Source organism: Condylura cristata, unplaced genomic scaffold (assembly GCF_000260355.1).
Source record: "Condylura cristata isolate star-nosed mole 26May11 unplaced genomic scaffold, ConCri1.0 scaffold00018, whole genome shotgun sequence".
Classification (NCBI taxonomy): Eukaryota; Metazoa; Chordata; class Mammalia; order Eulipotyphla; family Talpidae; genus Condylura; species Condylura cristata.
In genome coordinates this window covers 8,185,055-8,203,912 of record NW_004567119.1, presented here as the reverse complement: position 1 = coordinate 8,203,912, position 18,858 = coordinate 8,185,055, and the positions used below count along the sequence as shown (strand labels likewise).

The 18,858-nt window shown below is 41.5% G+C and overlaps 1 protein-coding gene across 4 annotated transcripts in view; it reads left to right on the top strand.

Annotated features, from left to right (window-relative positions):
- Positions 1-18,858, top strand: part of TTC29 (tetratricopeptide repeat domain 29) — a 357,304-nt gene that overhangs the window by 158,254 nt on the left and 180,192 nt on the right. For 2 of the 4 annotated variants that reach the window (XM_012726796.1, XM_012726793.1), the window contains exon 1: positions 4,066-4,183. The exons of the other annotated variants lie outside the window; for them this stretch is intronic. The gene's annotated coding sequence lies outside the window, so the exon portion shown is untranslated. Of the gene's footprint in view, positions 1-4,065; positions 4,184-18,858 lie in introns of those variants that run through there. 4 annotated transcript variants of the gene reach the window in all.

Here is an 18,858-nt window from a genome sequence, read left to right as displayed (position 1 = left end):
TATATAAAGCAAAGACAACACATCTGGGCTATTTTCCGAGTAAATGATTCAGAAGGTACATCAAGAGCCCAGGTTTATATTTTTAATTAGTAATGAGTATTAGTAAGTTAGTACAGAAATACCAGAATTAGTTGTACTTGCTGATGAATAGAATTGAAGTAAAATTGCATATGGCAGGCCAACCTTGGATCTACAGAGTCTTATTCATATTTGACCTGTCTAGGTGCACATGATTCCTATGATCTCCCCACAGATTGCATAGCAATGCATTAAAGACTTTAAAGAGCCGGGTCCCACCTGGCAGAGATAGATTTGAAATAATTCCTTTATCCCTTAAATGAAACCATGCCACTTTGCAAATAAGTGGTCACTCAGATATCCAAACTGTCATTAACTTGTTTGACCATTCACTTGCATAGCAGTAAGTACAGTTGTTGAAGACAGAATGAAACTCTGCCTTGGGTTGGCTTCCTAATTTCTTAAACTAAACTAGATGGTTAGTACCTTCTTTCTACTGGAGTCGGCCTTGTTTATGAGCTTGCCAGAACTGTGTGGGAGTGAAGTCTTTATTAGAGACAGCAGGCAACAGCCCTGCATGCAGGTAGACATTGGCTTCTTGCTTTTGGATGCTGGTGAGGTTTGGTTGTAAGTATTAGAAGTTTCCATGAGAAATTATTTCTTAGAATCTGACACTTCTTTCTGTCTCATACTAACATATTCAGATGACAGTAAAATGAAGATAATCTGATAGTGATTCTTAAAAAGGATAAATCTATTAATGCTTTCTCCTGCCTTGCACTTAAAACCCCTAAATTAGCAGAGAGATGTGTCAATTTCTCCTCCAATTAACCTAAAAAGAATCATCTTTCAGGTACATTATTAAACACTGCTAATGAAAAGTCTACACACTATCTCCTCATTTTTAGCTAAAACCAAATGTAGGATGTGTTGAAACAAAAAAATGGAGGCCAAGTAAATCAATTAGTACATTAATTTTATTACACTCATCATATGATTAAACTACGTAACCTTGTCTCTGCCTCACAATAAGTAAATGCTTAGACAGAAAATGAGCAAGTTTATGTTGAGGACAATCCTGTCACCCAGCTGTTTCTGTGCCTGGGTCTCAGTCTCAAATGCCACCAGCCCATCAGTGAGATGCTTCTGCACGGACAAACATGGGTAGTTATGTATGCTTCTTCATTCGACCATAGGCTCTTTGGGGAAAGGAAATCTATTTGCTATTTTCTTTATGCCTTTCCATGAGCTCTAATCTAATATTACTGATCTGTCTAATCTAAATATTGTCTAATCTAAATATTACTGATCTAATATGCTAATCTAAATATTGTCTAATCTAAATATTACTGATCTGTTTTCTAACTACTGATCACTGTTACACTATGATTTTTGCTTTTTTTTTTTTAATTATCAGATACCATGATCTCCCTGGTAGACTAGGCTAAGAATAACTTCCTTCTAAGATCATATAAATATTGCGGGGAAAACCAGGACTGGAAAGCTTTAATATAAGTGCCCACCACATTTGTGATACATTCTAAGGTTTCTGATGTCTTCCTAAGGATATATCAAGGATGTGCTTCTTCCTTACAGGAGAAGCATCTTTTCATACATCAAAGAAAGTATAGGCTTTGCCGCTTTGCTTTTGGAATATGGGACTGGGTGATGCATCTGTTAAGCCTATCAAAAGACCGATCACACGTTCAGAGAGTCTGAAGTTATGCAGATTCATATTTAATTATGTTGGCCAATTATTTTGCTATACTCAGAGAAGGGAAGAAGGATGACATAGACAAGAATTCCCCAACCATATAAACCTCTGCTGTCCTCCGGCCATCACTCCCGGCCTACATATTCTTCTATTCTTTTTTTTTTAGTAAATAAAACTTTCATTTGTGAAAAGCAAAGGATTAAAGTGCCGCAGAAGGAAGCTGTGTTTGGCATTGAGAAGATGATGGCAATGTTTGCAATTTAGAAATGCAGCTTTTGCTTTTCTAGAAGGGAAAATTCTCGATCTCATTGTGTTACCAGTAAAAGCTCTAGACATGTTTTTATAGCCTTGACTCCAGGTTGAACTGCTGCATTACACTTGGGAGTAGGAACTCTGTTTAGTTCCTTCAAGTCAATATTTTTCACAAAGAATATGTGGATTTTATTTCCATTTCATTCTAAGTCATGGCCATAACTGGGACACCATTCAGAATAAAGTTCAAAGTGAACTTTGCAACATTTAATTCAATATGCTATTCAATATGCTATTTTCTTATACAAAAATATGTATATAGACATTTTATGAATGGTAAAGTTAAGTATCTAAACCTATTCCCTTTATTAATATTTCTTGGTAAGGGTGAATGGTTGCAACTGATAAAAGGTTGAAGTGACATTGTTTTCAGGTTGCATTTGTAGTTTCTTGTTTGTTCAGCCGGAGTGGTTAGCTGGAGTAAATCCTGTGATCATTACCAAATGAAGCTTTCACTTCATGTTTCTACTCCAGGAAATTAGGCAGGGGAAGGCAAGCTCCCACTCCTAGGAGTACAGCCTTTTGTTTGACTGGGCAACCAGAGGACTAGGTGTACAATGATTTTTTTCTACCCCGAGAAATGCTTGGAGAAAACCATCCCTGCCGCTCTCGCCAGGGGTCTGTGCTTTGCAGTCAGGCTGCCATCCCTCCACCCACGCCCTGCCGAGCTAGACGCCAGCTAGACGCTTCCAGCTAGACTGACCCCTGCGCTTGGAGCTGCTCAGTGGCGCTCCCAGCCCTGCAGCGATGCTCGCCAGAAGGGCACACAAGGCTAGTGCTTTCCTTCTTTCAAAACCAGAGCTTGCTTGCTTTGCTCACTTCCTCCTGCAGAAGAGTTGCTGGCCCAGGAGACTGGCCCTGGGGCTGAGACACCATTCAGGAAGGCAGAACCCCTTGCCTGAGAAGAGATAGTCCCGGCTGTGATGCTGGGCTGGTGAGTCTTCAGGGCGGCATGGCCAGCTGTCATGGCCAGCTCATCTCTTGTCTTTCCTGACCTCTTCTGACCTCATTTCATCCATAAGTAATGTCTGATATTTCGTCTAGTAGATGATACTCCTGCTCTGATGATAATATTATTAAGGTCCTGCAGTTGACCAGTTGGCCAGTTGAGCATGGAGGATGGTCTCTCCCGGAGGCCCTGCGTGCCTGACAGATGGCCGTGTCAGTTGTATTTAAAGATATTGCATGGGCCAGTTCTCTTTCAGGCCCCTTTAAAACTGGGCCAGCCAAATTAAGTGTGGAGAGAAGGACAAGCAATATTACTAATACAGAACTTGAAAACTACCGAGAGAAAATAAACTGAAGGGAGTTTAAAGAGGATATGTTTGGGGCACTGTCCCTAAAACTGTCCCTAAAAATATGTTTTTCCAGTCATTCCAGTCCTGTTAAATCCAGGACCCTGTTCTCCCACCTAGACATTTAAATGTTATTACTAAAAAAAAAAAAAAAACCCTCAAGTTTACATGACTGTCAGCCAGATGGCCTGTGCAGGGCTCAGCCTGCTCAACCATCCCTGTCAGCCTTGTTGTTCATTGCTTCTGAAGTGACCTCAGCAAAGGGCAGTGGACCACTACTCTTGCAGGGTAGGGAGCTCCCTGCTTCCCTGAGGCTCAAGGCATGGCCTGTCTCTCCCGCCTTATAACTCCATGGACAGTCTGCTTGGTCACTGGGAAGCCACTTCCCACATACACCTCAGCTCTACAGACAGATGGGCACGTGTTTACACAGAGCTTTTATCTTGCTTAAAATAAATGGCTTACTTCCTGACTCTCAACATGAAAGGATAAAAGTGATCTTTGGGCTCCAGCAACTATTTTTACAAATCTAATGTTTTTTAACAAGGGGACAAGGTATGCACACCAGTTTTGTCATGTATTTTTGTTTATTATTTATTTATATTGTAGTAACTTGTTTCAGGTGTTGATGGCCACTTGCCACCCATTTTGGTTCGTGTATTCAGGGATCTTTTCAATGATCTTTTAGGTGTGCTGAGAGTGACACAGTGGTGAGGGCAAAGCTCACCGTGCAAGAGGGAAGAAGAACAACATGTCTTCCATGTCTCTTACTAGGAACTGAGTTCCTCTGCCTGAGTTAAAAACCTGGGCTTCTCAGCAAGTTGCCTTGGAACTGCCATGTCAGGTAAGACAACACTGGAAAGGGAATGGGGGGCACAGAGATGGCCACTGGCAGAAATTGTCAGGTGAAGCTCAGTTCTGCTCTGCTGAGTCCCTCTACGTGCTTCCTTGGATCCAGCCTCTTTCCTGCAGCTGGCTGTTGTCGTCCTGTGTGGAGAATCATACATGTCCTAAATTGTCTCCCTGCTCCATCCTTCCTAAAGAGCAAATGTCCCTTCCCCACAACTCTCGGGAGTTACCACAAAGGGGACATCAGGTCATGAGAAGAGTCTTCTCATTGCTGGAAGCTTCCATCTGGTTTCTTGCTGCCTGTTGGCTAAATTCTAAATGCCTTCTTTTAGGATGTGCAGTCTTGTAGAATCTGCTTCAAACTTCCTTCTTTCATTTGGTCCCACATCCGCCTCCCCCCCACACACACACACACATACATCTGCAGCCTCAGCTGTGGCCACACTGACAATCCCCCACCATTCTCTGAAGTGCCTTCTTGATCACCCACAAACCCAGACCTCCATACACAGGTCTTTATCACCTGTGCCCAGCTGATTAGCATCGCCTCACACTTTAAAGTACAAACCCCAGATTAAGTCCTGTCACACTGAGCCTAGTGCTATTTCCTCCTAGGAGATCATCAGCACTTCATTCCTTTTAGAGATGATATGATACTTGCTTTGATCACAAGGACTTCAGTGGGCTCCTACCTTCTGGGAAGGGGTTGTGCCTCAACCACGCCCTCATATTCTGGGAACCCAGCAGAATCCCTAATAAATGCCTCTTGAATGAATGGAAACGTCAAAGAGAAATGGACAGTGTCTGCTCCAGGCCTTGTGCCCTGGGTGCACTCATTGTTCCTAAGCATTCAATGAGAGAGTAATTCCTGAGTGCAGTGTGAACACCCCTGGCACACATCACATCTGGCTTCTGGAAGAGGAAGCTTTGAATGCAGCTAAAAAAAAGCCAAGTTCGCGACAGATATTACTTCTTAAGGCCAGAAACTCTGTCCCCAATTTCTCCTGGCTTCCCCATTATGAACAGTTGGGTCTGTCCCCGCTGTAAGAAGCCACTGGCCACCTTTATTTTTCTCCTTGATTCTTTCCCTCTAGCTCTAACAAAGTACAGAGGTGTGGTTTGGCATTATGGCAGTGCCAATGTTATGATGAACAATGTTAGGATGATGCCTGGTCTCACCTTACCACTGAACGAGCCCAGAAGTTAAATTATGAAGCAAACGTAAGCTTTGAAGAGATTTTTATTTAATCTGTATTCCCCTGTCTCATCTGCACATCCATCCAGCACAATCTGCATCATTATTAGTCACATCAACTTGCTAAAAAAAAAAAAAAAAAAAAAAAAAAAAAAAAAAAAGACATCTGTGTTACAACATTAATATATTCAAAGGTTTTGACTTTCATCTTGCAGGCATTAACAGTGTGTAAATGCAATGTAAGTGCAACTTACAACGGCACCCAGTTAACAGAAGAATAATGTAGTTAACCGCAGAGAAAGGGGTGGGGGCTGGCAGAAAAGACAGGGAAGAAAGACAAGAAAAGAACAAGTGTGTTTGCATGGAGGGACAAGCAGGTTGCGATTATGCAAAAAGCGGGTTTTTGTCTATAAATACAGTATTTTTCCTATCGCGCTCACAGAACTTGATTTCTAATTGCCAGCACCGTTGCGGAGGCACGGAGGCACCCTCCAGCACTGTGCTGAGGTGTGTTTGTGCGGCTCTGCCCTCTGGCTTGGCTGCCAGTCTATTCCCTCAGATCAGAGCAAGAGGCAGACTGTTTTCGAATACCGATCACCTCACCCGGACCTAATCCTTTGAGTTCTCTTTGGCATCTATTCCTTCTGCCAGTTTCCTCTTCTGTTCCTCTCTTTTCTTCTGAAGTTGACAACAAAGACATCCTCAGGGCCCTCCTTGATGTGAGACCACTCTTGATGTTATTACAGTGTGTTTTTTTTTGTACCCTAAAGTTGTGCTACTTTTATATTCAGCTAGCACAATATTTGCACACCAGAAGATAAAGAAAATGTGAATATGTTATACGGAGCGATCGTTTCTTTTTAATTTGTCCCCCTCAGTGTTTTTGATGCAAGCCCTCTCCTTTCCCTGTCACTCATCTACATACCTGATCAAGAACCTGAAGGTCTTCCTTTACAGGCAGTGTTACTTCTGTACCTTAAATTGGCCTGACCTGCCACTTTTAATTTTAAAAATATGACTGTACAAGATATGGATGAATATGGAATTTCTATGAAGCACAAAACTTTTGAACGGTTCCTGTCCTCTGTGATAGCGAGTTTTAAAAAGGAAATCTCCAAAGAGCTAATTAGTAGACAAGTAGAGCTCAGACTGAACAAAGCTGAAAAGATAGCACATAACTAAAAGGACCTGGCCAGAGCTGACAAAAATCAAAGTCCTGACAGAGAGCTGGCAGTAACCTTGGGCTGTAACTGACAGGGACAATAATAAAAAAAAAAAGAAATGCTGTGAACCCCGAGGAGAGTGACAGAGTAACTGTGGGAAGAGATACTGTCTCCACTGCCAGCAAGTGGGGATCCTCCAGCAGGCAGAACAAGAGGCCTAGTCGCCTCCACTCCAGAGTGGTGAACGGTTCCAACCACCCATCATGGGGTGGGGCTGGGGCTGGGGGGAGGGGTCGGGGAGAGGGAACGGAGGCCAGGGGCTTTGAAAAGTACCTGGAGATGTGTCCGGCTAGTGGTTACGTGGGTAGTGGTGAGTGTCTTTCTGGAGTGGAGGGAAGAAGGTGAGGTGACCCAAGATAAGCAGCATGGCTGTTGGTGGTGGCTCCTGTCAAGGTGCGGTGAAGAAAGCTGAAGAGAAATGGGAAGAGCCGACCCTGGCCAGGACTTACCCAGCCCAACAACCCCTCCATGTGACTGCAAACAAAAGCAGAGGCACTTGAAGGGAACTTGAGGCAGGCAAGGAGAGAGTGGGATCGAGGAAAAGAGCAGCAGCGGGGGCCTTGGTCTCCACGGTGGCTGCCAGGTGGGCGAGAACAGGACAGGCTGTGGGAGGACGATGGCGTCCTGGCGGTGGGTGTGCTGTGGGAAAGCACTGAGCGGGGCAGGCCTCGCCTTCTCGCTGCACAAACAGCGACGTGAAGCAAGTTACTGCAGTAGAGCAAGTGACTATAAACTTCATTTTTGGAAAGCTCAGCTGTGAGGCCTTCTGGCCCAGCGTAGGGGTTTTCATGTCCCTGGAACATTCATTGTTTCCCTAGAGGTGACAGTTTTCTGTAAGTTTGTTGTGGAAAAACCAAGAAAGAGGACAGAGAATTTCCTACTGAAAGTCTGATGCCAGGAGAAATGTTGAGGCGATAAGGATGGTTGGTCTCTTGCAGCTGCCTTGAAATACAAAGGCTTTCTTGGCCTGACTTGTGTGCAAGTCTGTCACGGACCTGAGCTCCTGAACTATGAATGTGAATATTTGGGCTAAGCATCAGTTTCTCTTGATAAATAAAGAAAAACAAATGTTTCCTTGAGAGGAAATAAACCTTAGTCTGTCAGAAGAGTATAGAGCAGAGAGCGCTATTTTAAAACTTCAGGAAGGGAGAGAATACACAAAGCGGATCATCTTAAAACCCCCCTCTTTAATTCACTGAGGAGAGAGGAAGCTCTGGTAGGTTTATGTTGGGTTTGGCACTCATGAACCCTACCCTAAAATCCCAGGGTTGCTAAGTTCCAGAGGCAAGGAAAAGAAAGTTCCGTTAAGTGAGCGTTCTTAAAATGTCTCTAGGAGATTCCATCATATATTTCGGGGTAAACAATTACAAGCAGGAAAGAAGCCAGATCCTAATAACGTGCCATCACAATGATGAGGGTTAGAACCTGAAAGCAAGCACTTAAAAAGCCTTCTGCCTTGAAACCCAAATGCTAATAACATACATTAGGTGGTTTCGTTATCCTAAATAAGGTCTCAGTTCCAGACAAGTTCTTCTGATTCTATATTTACTTGTCTCCAACCTCCTACAAACTAAATCCTTACTGATACTCTGGCACTTTAAGACTTGATTGGTGATTACAGACTGTGGGATATTGTCTCTGAGGGAAACGGGCAGCAGGACTGGGAGAAAACTCAGAAGGATAAATCTGAGGGATTTTCTTTTTTTAAAAAAAGAAAAAAAGCAGGCTTACATTCAGGGAAAATGTATCTCAGTTTTCTTCTTCAGACACCAGTGTCTGTAATCACATAACTACAAATGGACATCATACTTGCGTAATTCTATCATTAAGATTGATAGTATATTTACCATTCATTTTAGCACTGTCATCAACTCCTCCCTGTACAAAGAACATGTGTGACAAGTTGAAAAGCTTGACTTTTCTCAGAAGGAGTCCAACCTTGTTCAGATGTCTCCAGAATGACAGATAATAGACAAAGGTCTCCCTGAATCAAACAAATATTTGAAGACATGGATCATGGAAAATCTACTCCATATTAGACTGGGGGTGAAGGCAATATTTTTTGAGGAGGGGAGGGGGAAATGTATAGCAGACCACTGTGTTTTTCAGTAGGTCTGCCCATATTTAGAACTGAGTATAAAATCTAAAACAAACTTTTCTTCAGCAAGTAACTTAAAAGCTATCATAAAGCCTAGAGTAGCAAATATTGCTTTTTGATTTCCCTTAATTTACATCTACAGGAAAAGCTAAGAATTTTCTGTTTCATATTTAAAGGCAGTACATACAATTCACTCACAGTAGGACATGTGGTTAATTATTTTCTCTAGGGACAGAAATAGATTTCTGGGAGCCATTTCTAGAACAAAGCCAACTGTTTTCAGCCTAAAATCCTAGCATCTATTTGTGATGCCTGATCAGGATTTAGAATAGTAGGAGATGAGGCTCCCAAGATCCAGAAAGGTCATTGAATTAGGCCACTTTTAGCACTAAAGTCAAGAGCCAGGCTGGCTTCTCCAGCAGCCCTGTCGCTATTAAGAAGCACACAAGACCTAGTGCTTTAGTCTTTCTTGGTTGGTTGGACTGCTCTTGCATAAATCAATTACTGCTTTGACTTCTGGTAAAAATAAACAAGAATTGGGCCCTCCCTGGTGGCGCAGCGGGTTAAAGCACAGCACTGAGAAGCTAAAGCCACTTCCGCATGAGTTCGATCCCCGCCTGCTCCGGAGGTGACCACATGGCGCGGCAGACCTCTCCTGACCCGCCCGCTGCTCCCCTCAGCAGTGTACATCATGGCTCTGTCTGCTCTGCTCCCCGCTGTCTCTGGTGAAGCCTTTCGCCGCCCCCGAGCCTCTGGCCTGTACCCCAGCTCTGTATGCATAAATAAATAAACCTTAAGAAATAAATAAATAAATAATAAACAAGAATTTATGAAACAATAATACATTCAATCAAATTAATTTAAAAAAAATAGTTGAATTAGATCATATATGCCTCTAGGATGATAATAAAAATTATTAAATAACCAGTATTATATAAGTATTAGACAATGACAGTAAATATCTGCTGGATAAAGTAGGAGGAATGTTCACCATGAATAATTCTTTTGCCAGTCTTCTGTAATGCAGCTGAGGCCCAGTCCTGTATCTAGACATCCCAAAGTGGAGCCAGTCAGGAGAACATAATGTGTATCAACGACAGACATTTCTTCAACTCTATTTAGTGAATTCTGTTGAGTGCTTTTATGTGTATGTGGATACCCATACATCCAAATATTTACATGTGAACAGGTAGATAACTTTGAACTTCTAGAAAGCTCTCTAGTGTTCCAGCATCATAGGCTACCGGGGGTGTCCATAAAAGTCTATCTATAGGAAATAATCATGTTTGCAGTGAAAAACCAAATATATCCCCTTAGCTAAATTTTACCTTTATAATTTGAAAAGGGTATTTATGCTAATGATAAAGCTTTTATTGCCCTTTATTATCAACTATATTTATTGCATATAATTACATATTACTATATATAATGTATATTAAACTTCTTCTTCTTATAGCTCTTTGGGATTGAGAGTAAAATATATCAGCCAAGGAACGTTAGCAATATCTCCTCATGTCAGTTATCTTATTTGTAAAACTGATTTAAATTAGAGAAGAAAACAACATACACTTAAAAACTAAACTAAAAACTATTGCCTGTCATGATAATGCCCATTTCCAAGATATGTAAACTGGTTCTCAGAGAATCCAACATAAGAGCTTGGATTTGATGCAAATACAAATCATTTTGGTGTTTAAACTGGGAACTCCACTGTGAGGATGCACATTTTATGTAATGATTTCTGTCTTACAGTGCTTCACATATAGATTTGTTGATGATCATATTCCAGTTTCACAGATAGCCAATGTAAGGTGTTTTAAAAGTAGTAAAATTTTAAAGTCCAATATTTCCTGGTACCCAATTTTCCATGAGGCCCGTCCTGATGATTGAGTTGCCTCCTCTCACAGCCCGTTGAATACATTGGTGAAAAATTCATTGTTTCCTCTTTTCCATAAGCAGTCATAGAATTTATGTTAATAAATTAACATATTTTTAATTAAAAGAATCAATATAATCTTCCGATCAATAGTCTGTACCCTTTCATAGAATTACTTCACTGTCAGCTATTCGAGGCAAAGCTGAACATCCTTACTTTTCTCCAGGTAAATCTTCTCTAACTTTATCCTCACGTCAAGGAGTGCTGCTGTCACGAGTCTGATTAAATATGGCCTTCAGTGGATGGCAGTAAGGGGCTTGATCAGTGCTGCATCGAAAGCATCATAGCAGTTGGTGCTGTTTGGGGCCACAGGCTTATTACGCATAGTGAGTGTCTAATGCGAGGCAAAACAAAGCCCCTTCATCTCATCTCAGCAGCAGAGAGTGATGCCACGCACTTAGTATCCCTCTTATGGATTTGTTGATGAACCTTACTGATTCCAAGGATGAGGAATAGACAAGTGGTCTCTCTGCTGGTGGCCTGGGAAGCAGGGGAAGGACTGAGGTCGCGGGGATGCTGAGCTCAAATGACATCGGTTTTAGGTAACAGAAGGGGCAATTTCTTTTTTTTTTTTTTTAGTCATTTGTCTTTGACAGGGAATGTAGTATAAAAGATCACAAATGGGAGGTGAGATACTTAGATACATAATCCAGAGTGATGCACAATCACGAGGTCAATGATGTGACCACTTAGAGAAAAGAACACAGAATTTAGAAACAGACAGACTTCAGCTTGTGTCCACAATCTTTACACTCTCTGACTGTACGGCCAGGTGCCTTGTCTTCAAATTCCCTCCTTGAAGCATTGTTTCATTAGATGAGAAAATGAGCATAAATTCTCTGGGCATCACACCCAACCATATAGAGTAAGTCTGGAATGCATATTGCTCCATTCCTTTCTTCTATAGCTCTACATAGATGACTGTTATATTCATGGAGATTCTAAGGGAAGAATTCTTAAGAGCACATTGAAATATTAACCTTCTCTTTTAACTGCACGGCAACCTGTGAATTATGCATCCTTCTGCTGTTTTCCCTCACAGCTTTGGACGGTTTCTCATCTGCTTATTTGATCTAGGCTCTTTACAAAACATATAAATTGGCTCTTGTCTTCTGTGGGCTCATCATCCAAATTAAGCATAGACACACAGGCATGGATTTATAGCAAGAAGATAAATGGCTACTTAGAAGACATCAACATTAAACTGCAGAGGCCACATTGACCCACATTATATCCACCTCAGCTGCACTTCCTTGTGACAGGGTAATTGTGGGGCCAGTTGGAAGGCTGAAGGCTGCAGTGGCTGCACAGATGGTGTGAGGGTGGAAGACAGGTGTTGGAATAGAGACAACCTTCCCACTTGGTCTATCCAACTCAGTGATTCTCAATGTATTTTTCTTGCCCCACAAATTCCATTTTTAACTCATATTGGTTCTGCAGATGGTCACTGAGTGAACAGTTATAAATGACAGTAGGGTATGTTTAAATATTAACCATGGCATTGACATAGGCTGATCTAGCCATTGGAAAGACAATTGTGTACATGGGTGTCCTTTTGTAATGAGATGCTCTAAGTGTTTAATGTCATCATGGGTGGGAATTCAGCAAGCAAGTCTGGCTTCCACAAGAGACTCACCAAGTTCTAGGCTGTTGTCTGATCACTTATTTTGGAGTTAACAGTGCTTTGTCTTCCCTCATCTCTGTCATCACTAGAAAGAAACAAGCACATTTAATAGGTCATCTGTGTTGGTATCTTTAAAACAACCTAGAAGCTGCATTAGGCTGAATCTGGGCCCTGTCAGAAACCACTTAAATCTAACTGGTCAAAAGGCATTGAGGTAACTAACCTGGGGTGTTAGAAACCTGTCTAGCTACAAAGTACAGACTTTGGACACTTGTTTCAGATAAAGCATGACTAGCCTGAAGAAGACTGAGATTGCACATGAGGAAAAGATAATATGAGACTTGCTTTGAAGAAAGTAGTGTCAAGTAAGTAAGAACCAAATATTTCATCTCCTTCATTTTATACATGCTAATGATACTTCTCTTTGCTCCAGCTACAGTCTGCCCTCCAGCTAAATCTTAACTAAAAACAGTGCAAGTCCTCTGCTTGCAACAACTGAAAGATTTTGAGTAAGGAGTACCACCTTGCTTTCACAGGACAATGGCAGGCCCCGTTCTACATATAAAAGTCTCTGTGTCTTGCTAACTTTGCTCTAACCTGTGGGCCTGCAATACCGAACCCCTACAGAAAGATTCTAGCTAGAGGTAGCCCAAGAGATTTTCTAGCTCTTCTCTTCAAATAATGCATTGAAAACACTGCATATGTTCTACATGGATCTGAGCCCTTGAGGTTGTAAACAAATCTAGGATATTAGAAATGCAAATCTCATTTACTCTTTCACCCAATTTATTGAGTGCTTTCATGGGACAGAAACCGTAGCAGGCAGGAGGACAGACTGAGAGGCAAGATAGACCAGATCTCAATTTTCATAACACAGGCAGCTTGGACTTACAGGCAGCAAGCAAAAGTATTGCTTTTGCAATGTATTAAAGTGTAATGATATGAGTTGATATATATAAGTAGAAGGTACGATGAGTGCATGTAAGAGAGGGACTTGTCTAAGCTGTGGAGCAGGGGGAAGAAGGAGTGTGGTCCTAGGCAAAATTTTTCTGAGGAAAGTGCTTCAAGCGGAAGCCTGAATATTGGTAAACCAGACAAAGACTGAGCAAGAGCACTTCTGTCTTAAGACAGGACACACCTAGGAGACAAAAGGAGATAAGCAGAGTTGAACACAAAGATGATTGGCAGCCTTAAAGCATCCTTGTGTGCACATAGCGTGATCCCTTGTGCATGGGGAAACTGCGGAGCATCAATGTGAGGCCGAGGGGTGGTGTTTTGAAAGGTGTGGACGCACATATATGAAGCGGCTTTTTTTTTTTTTACAAACTTTTGTTGTACTCTAATCCTTTTTTTCAAATCCAGCTAGTTCGGCAAATTAAGCCAAAACTTTTACATTGTGTTTCATTTTCTGGGAAAATTTTATTTCCCTTTCTGTAAGCAAGCATAGCAATACTTACATTGTTGAGAACAGTATTTAGTGTAATTGGGCAATGCCAGGGACAGTTTCAGCAATGTAAGGTTAATGCACCAGATTATAAGTGAAGCTCTATCACTTCTATCCCTTAATCGATACGTGATGCTGTTAACCTGAAAGTTCAATAGAACACTAGAAAGCAAAGCTTGTTTACTTAGGATCAAGAATTGCAATTCAAGGTACACAGCTTTAGGCAGAATGTAAAATATACCCTCAGAAGAGACAAAGTTAGGGGTTTTATAGGAAGAAAAGAGGGAAATTAGGTAACTAACCAAAGAAAGGTGTTGATTAGTGCTAGCAGGCTGAAACTATTTTCGGCCATACATAATTGGTTATTGATTCTATTCTTTGGCAACTAGTCCACAATCATCAGTCCTTGAAATCAAATGTCTGTTTTTCTGCTCATTTCTCAAACAACAATTTGTGAAACAAATGACATTTGGCTTAGTCCAAAGGTGTTTGACTCAGTGCAAATAAGACAGGGAGAGGTTTTACATTGTGGCATCTCCAGCGCCATTGTAAAATGCCCCACTGTGTCTGCTTTGTCAAATACATTGAAAGCAATGAGTTGTGTACAATGAACAAAATAACCGTAATGTAATAAGTTTAAATGAAATTCCTAGATGTATTATACAAAATGGAATCACTCAAATCCTAAGTCAATAATGTGCATTTTTTAAATTAAAGCTAATCCTTTGGATGAAGGCACTCATTCAATATAGGTGATAAATATTAGCACATTTTTACAATGCTAATATCATCACACACACAGCAGATTGTGAGGGAACCACAGAGTGACTCGATAGTTTATAAAATTTAAAGAATTGCAACAGGTCTTAGAAAAATTGAATACCATGTGAATTTATAAGAAAAGTATCACCTACCAGGGAGGTGGCTTTATGGCAATAACATTAAGGAGAAATCCACTTTTGTGAATTGGAGGAAAAAGAACAGCAAGGAAGGAAAGGAGAATGACCTGGCCCTCCCAGAAGCCCGGGGAAGAAGACATCAAGGAAGAAGGCCAAAGCCACACAGCTCAGCAAAAAATACATGGTGCCACTGAACTTGGGGTGATTGGCCACGTGTGTACAGTTTTGATACCAGATACCCACCCCACCTGGGAATCTAGATGCCTAAATCCCCAAAACCACAGAAAAGGACACAGAAAGTCTTGCAGTCACTTATGCATTCAAACAATCATTATGTCATAAAAAATCGTTACTAACCCTTCTTGTTAGTATATGCCACTCTTCTTGACAATGCAAGCACAATATGGAACTAAGCACAATTTCTAGCCTTGGAGACCTTACATTTTAGTGTAGGAGACAGATAGCAACCTGACCAAGCAAATAAATGTGTTGCTACTATGTTACTACCACACCACTACCACTACTGTTACTACTACTACTCCGCTGTTACTAGTGACATTAACACCTAAGGCTTACACTTGGCCGAACATTATTTTGCTTCTTTTGCATTAACTCCTTTAATTCTCACTACCCTCTTTTAGAGTAGAAACTAGCGTCATCCCCATTTTATAAATGAGGCACAAATAAGTTAAGTAGCTTGCGCAAGTGAAAGCATTATATAATACCAGGGGTAAAGAAGAAAAGTACAGGTGAATGCATACTTTCTATAGATATGACCAATGGAAGTAATATAGTTTAGAGTTAGAACATATTCTTTGGAACTTGGATTGATATGCTAAATTGGATCTGTGTGATGAAGCAAATTATGATGTTTATTTTGAGGCTTAGATTTCTCATCTATTACATGGGGATACTAAGCCCTACTTATAGGGTTTTGAGGAAGTATAGAGTAAGATTAAATTACATAATGTAAAGTATTTAGTACAAGCTTGGAATGTAATATAGATATCAACCCTCAACAACAGGGCTTGAAGCTCAGCAACATTGAAAACAAAATGAGAAAACAAGTTGTGGGGGAATGTTTCTGGGACAGAACATAATTGTGTTTCTTGAAGGGTTTAATAACTCAGAGGACCAAGAAAGAATATAGGGGATTCAGGTCTTTCCAAGGGACATAAATAGACTCTCCCCAACAGTCATCACTTCGACAGATGGATCAACACAAGGGAGGATCCCTAGGCTCTCAGGCTGACTGAAAAGAGGGGCTTGCAGGAGCTGGCAACCGAGGTGGCTTGAGCTGCTTTTCCTCGGTGCCAGTCTCCTAACTTGACATCCATGGTAAATAACAAGGTCAATGACAACAGACATGCCCTGTGATCCTGTCACTAAACACCAGCTGTGAAGCTAAGAACATTTCAATTGTTATCTCACTTCAACTTCACGCAAGTTGTGGGACCCTGGTATTCGTAATCAGCTGACTGCAAAGCCCACTTCCCATGAATGTCCAAATCACAGTCACCTGGATCTCCACCCCTAGTGTTACTGGATGGCCAGCCATTTTAGCAGGCTTCCTTCCATGAATTTCTTTGAATGTTAGCAAGCTCTTCCCCTTTCCAGATCTGGCCATCTGTGCCGTGCTGGGCTGGGGCCACTGCTGGTCTTTGCTGCCACTCTTTTCTGGCTGCCCAGTCTAGTTTCACTCAGGCAGTGCTGCTGTTCTTCCTGGCATGACTTTGTCTCAGGAGCAGCTTCAGATGCGTCCCGTATTTCCCGACTGCTAGGGAAGGTGGCTGTCATGTTGTAGTGGGACTCTCGTGATGGTGTTGGGTAATAGCGTGAATGACACATGGTTATCAGATAGGATGGGTTTCAGAGTACTTGGTTTCTAACCCTCTGTGGCCTCTCTGAGGCTCAGAGCCCAAGAGCGCATTGCTCTTCCAGCTTCTTTCTTCCAACATGTAGTAGAGACCAATTCCCATTGACAAGGAAATTTCCTGGTTAATATTTCTTGCCCTGTTAGTTCCAGGCTTCTTTTTACTTTAGATTGAACAAGGGAAGGAGACTGTATTGGGACAGTTAACTCATCTTACCTAGAATCCAATCTTTGGGATCTCATTTTCCATCCAAGATAAGAACAGCCTCATCTTTATCCACCAGGCCTTCCCTTGAGACTTTCACTCACACTATGTGTAATACAACAAGCCCACACTGGTCGGTCCTCAATCCCAAGTGATTCCCTTTTGACTCACATCACACAGAGCTCAGTGCCCCATCCCGGTCCTGGGGCTAGGCCAGCAGTCCTGCCCTGCCTGGCCCCCTCCGGGTGTCTGCATATTTCATGCCATCAAATTCTCACCACAATCCTGTCACGAGAATTATTGGTGAACGTTTTGTCATTTACGAGGTCCAAAAAGTTGATGAGATCGAAACTATTCTTAGGTCCGTGTAACAGATAAGGAAGGCAGGTTGGGAAAGTTGAAATAACGTTTTTTAAAGAATTATTTATTTCTGCATACAGACCTGGGGTACAGACCAGAGGTGCAGGGGCGGGGAGAGGAGTCACAAGATATAGAGTGGGGAGTAGAACAGGCCAGCTGACGAAGTACACTGCTGAGGGGAGCAGCGGGTGGGTCAGGAGAGGTCTGCCGCGCCATGTGGATTACCTCCGGGGCATGGATCGAACTCATGCGGAAGTGGCTTTAGCTTCTTAAAGATGTGCTTTAGCCCACTGCACCACCAGGGAGGGCCCGAAATAACTTTTTTTAACCCGGTCGACACTGTCTAGAGAGGGCCCTGCACCCAACGCAGCCTCAGGTCAGGGGCCACTCACCCTCGCAGGGACTCCTGAGCCTTCCATCCTCTGTGTCTAGTTGCTTCCTAACTTCAGAGTGGGCTGTTCAGACATCTAAGAACCTGCTTCCAGGTGTACACCTACAGGCTCGTGAGCAAACAGGGCACCTGGGTACATTTTTGGAACAAGCCACCCTGGTTTATCACACAGGAACAACATAACCCTCACTGCTCAACCAACAGTCTCCTCAAAGATCTTCCCTGTCACCTCTATCTACCAAGATCTTCTTCCCCTGCCCTTATATGAACACTTCTCTTTGGTTTCCTTAATTCCATTTTATTATTCATAACAAAAGGTCTTTATTTGTCATCACTATCAGCTCATCTGAGTATATTGAACTTACCTTCCACAGAATTAGAATTCACTGGAAGCAAGGACCATGTCTTAAGCTTCATTCCTGTTTTCTCCAAAGAATGTAATGTTATGCTAAGTTCATGTAAAATGCTAAATGAATGTTGGTTTGATAGACTCTTGACAAAAGTAAGCAAAAAAGAAGGTATTAGCATCAATAATATGTTAACATCACATAAAATACGTTATTTACATGATCATACAGTTTTAAGTGCTACAAATTAGCAGCAGTAATTCTGGAAGCAAGTGGCAAAGCCTTTTAAGCTCTTTAAAAAGTCTTTAAATGAAATGAACCTTTGTAGTTTATATAGAAATGGTTAAAAAAAAAAAGCAAATATGTACATATAATTTTTATTTAACTGAAAAAGTTAAAGAGTTAAAAGAGTTTCTTAGGATTTCTGAGCCATAATTTCTACACATTATGTTACAGGGCAACCCAATGTCAGGTCTTATATCCAAAACCCCAAGATGGCTGCTTAGCTCCACCCTTGGGTCCTCTCTTTGGTGTTGCTGGGATTCATAGTTTCAGTGTCTGGAGTGGGATGGAGTCCACAAAACCTGTGTCTGTAAAGTTTATTCAGGACATCTTTTTCCCCTACCAGTTACTTATTACTGTCTCAATATTTTACTAAAGTGCCTTTATCATTCACTTTATATAAATCAATTGAAGATAAGAGGCTGGTAATCACTCAAAAATGAAGAGTATCTTTTTGGTTTCATTTTGGAAAAAAAATCCTTTGATAAATATGCATGTCAACAACACTTTCTGATGCAGTTCAGTTTAATAAAGCACCTTCCAACCTCCCATTTACTAGAATAGTGACTAAAACGCTCAATTATTTTACTACATGCTTGTGAACAGCATCTCCTTCTTCCTTTCTGGGAAATAGCAATTTCCTGATTACTAACAATTTGTCTTTTGTCTTGTTTCTTGATGTTGCTGGAATTAAAAAAAAAATCTTAGGGTAAAGTTAATCCTACTTCAGGGATATTAACATATAAAGGCAAAGATTATCTTGCTGTAGGCCCTAAACAACAAAAATTTTTTT